Raw genomic sequence first — 3,359 nt, forward strand, 5'->3', positions numbered from 1 at the left:
CAATAAAGTAGCCAGGTGATCAAGGGCATCACCCCCCACGAACAGGCCCAGAAAGTTGGTCAAAATGACTAGTGTTGCACCGATACAGATACCTCACAAATAGAGCTGAATATGTTTCCTTGGGTCAGTCTAAATCTTCAACTCATACTGTGACTTGTGGAGTTCCACAAGGGTCAGTCCTTGGGCCAACCCTCTTCTCCATCTATATGCTCCCCCTAGGTCACATAATCAATAAACACAAGGTTTCCTTTCACTGCTATGCTGATGATACACAACTGTATATGAAAATGGACTCCACTTCTCCTACAGTTCTTCCGTCTTCACTTCAGCTTTGCTTAGAGGAGATAAAGGCATGGATGACTGCCAACTCTCTTCAACTTAACAGTAATAAAACAGATGTCATCCTTCTTGGCACCCCTCATCAAACTCAGTCCTCTAATCTCAGTAGTATTTCAATATTTGGTCTTAACATTCCCTTTTTCCACCACTGTCACAAACCTTGGAGTTAGGATTGACTCTAACCTCACTTTCAACTCCCACATCCGTCCTCTTTCTAAAGTCTCCTTCCTCCATCTCAAAAACATTGCCAGACTCCGCCCCTCCCTCTCCCAACCGGATGCTGAGAGGTTGATCCATGCCTTTATCTCATCAAGGTTGGACTACTGTAATACCCTCCTCTTTGGGACCTCTGGTAAAAACCTGCAAAAGCTCCAGCACATTCAGAACTGTGCTGCCCGGGTCCTGATGAGGAGGCACAAATACGACCATATCACTTCTGTTCTTAATTCACTTCATTGGCTACCGATCAAACATAGAATACATTATAAACTCTGTCTGCTTACCTATCAATACATCCATGGAGTTGCTCCTGCCTATCTCAGTGAACTCCTCTCATCGCACGCTACTTCTCGAAGGCTTCGTTCCTCCACCTCCTTTTACTGCCTGCATCAACCTAAGACCAAACTTGCCACTATGGGGGATAGGGCTTTTCAGGCAGTAGCTCCACGGCTCTGGAATGCCCTTCCAGAGTCCCTGAGAGCCCCACAAGGTGTGGAGGCCTTTAAAAAAGGTCTTAAGACTCACCTTTTTAAACAGGCCTTTTAGAACTGTAAGTTTTGTTTTAAATTGTGGTTTTAATTGTTGGTTTCAATTGTTGGTTTTGGTACCACTTGGTGCGAGATGTGTTGCTGTGGGCCCTACAATTTATTCTTTATTTTTTATTATTACTATTATTATTATTTTTATCTTTATTTTTTTATTTTTTTTATTTTTAATCTCCGTAGCACTTTGAGATTAAATTGTAGTTTTAATTGTTGGTTTCAATTGTTGGTTTTTGGTGCCGCTCGGTGTAGGATGTATTGCTGTAAGCCCTACAGTTTGTTCTTTGTTTTTAATATTACTATTGTTATTATTTTTGTCTTTGTTTTTTTCTTCTTCTTTTGGTCTCTGTAGCACTTTGAGATTTCTTTGAAATGTAAGGTGCGTTACAAATAAAATCTATTATTATTAATCTATTATTACCAGTATCGGCCGGGGCCCCGATCCAGCACTAAAATGGTGGTATCGGTATTGGCAAGTAACAACAAATAGGGCGCTGGTTCTGATTGGGCATTAATAAGATTTTCACGATTCCTTTATAGATTCTGTGAAACGATTTAATTCCTTATCGATTCTCTTATCAGGTCTGTCAACTTGGTGTGCGCGGTGACACTCGTCTACATTCGCCTGGGACGTTCTATTTCTGCCTGCCTCGGCAAAAACAAAAGCCAGTGAACAGGAGCTGCCAGCCTCTGAGCTAGCCAGGCTACCCGTCTCATCACAGACCTCTAAATCTAATGGAGAAGTCATCCATTTAATTAAAAAGCATTATTGTAAAATTGTGGGAAATAAGCTCATCTCCACCTGATCTAAATAAATGAGCGTCACCTTTCTCTAACTCCCTGAACTGCTGAGCAACTTCGTAGCAAGTTTATTAATCCCAAAGAGAGGTAGGAAACTGGTTTATTTCCAGAAATGGCATCTGATTTACTAGGAACCACATTAAGCAGCCAGTGATATAAAACTGGCTACTTACCACCAGAGTTGCCTTCCATGCTGGTCGTAACTTTAGCTTCTGTCCAGAAGCATAAAAAAAAAGGCATTTGTAAAAATTCTGCCATGTTGTGTGCGCAGGTGTTTCTGCATGTTGGATGTATTTCCTCCCGCGGATGTAACTGCCACTTTGCAATGATTGCAAAGCGCCTTGTTGCCATCTTTCTTTTACTTAAAATGAAGCAAAACTTTTTATTGCTTTATCCGATGCGGCGCCATTTTTTTTGTTTTGCCTTTCTAGACTTACGCCTGGTTATGTCGTACTTGCTTACTGAATGCGGTGTGCGTAACTTGCGTAAAAAATGTGACGTAAGTCATGCTGCCCAGCGCTAGGCTCTGGTGCTGCCTGGAACTGTTAAGAGAACTGTTAAGCGAGCTGCCAAACTGTGCCATGGCATTGGAACCCACGGAACCGGTTCTGAACAGGAACCAGTTTTCGATTCCCATCGCAAGCACTGATCTTTTTTTTTTTTTTTTTGGCCAAAAGTTTATTCAACTATTGTCACCCATTCCAGGTAGGCAATAAAAGGTTCTACTGGATTCACTTTGTATTAGTCTTTGTCCTGCTTCACAAAGGTAGACAGCAGCTTAACTAAGCCATTATTTACATCCAAGTAGTATGCAGTTCTTCATACACACACACACACACACACATCAATTTCAAACAGATGGTATCGTTATGGTATCGTTATCAGCTGATACTGCACAGCCAGGTATCGGGTATCAGTATCGGGAGATTTGATGTAGCAGCAATAGCTAACAGAGCATTGCTCCACTTCATTGTATGATTAAAGCTTCTTGAGAGACTGGTTCAGAGTACCGCTGAGGATCGGACAGAGTAAAGTCAGAGAGAATCATAAATGTGCGTCAATGGGAAAATATTTTCATGATTCGTTCCAGAACTGCCGGCTGAGACGCATTTTCTGAACTATAAAAATAGCTTATATTTTAATGTTTTAAACAACATTTTAACCTGAAGAGACTCACAAAGAGGCAATTCAAGAGTTTAAGATGAATAAATATAACTATTTTTGATGCTCATAATGCAAACTTGACTCTTGTCAACCATTCATAAACCATTTCTCTTTAATAATTAAATAATAATTAATAATGTCATTAAAACAAGATAAAATATATTAAATGTATGATCCACATTTTGTCAAATACAAAATTCCATGGCAGCTTTATATGAAAATAACAATACCCTAGACACTTAGGCAAATAAGTACTCTATCAATAAAGATGTTTTATTTTGAGTGTATATTATG

This window comes from Cyprinodon tularosa, unplaced genomic scaffold (genome assembly GCF_016077235.1).
Source record: "Cyprinodon tularosa strain WSP-4 unplaced genomic scaffold, ASM1607723v1 ctg67, whole genome shotgun sequence".
NCBI lineage: Eukaryota > Metazoa > Chordata > Actinopteri > Cyprinodontiformes > Cyprinodontidae > Cyprinodon > Cyprinodon tularosa.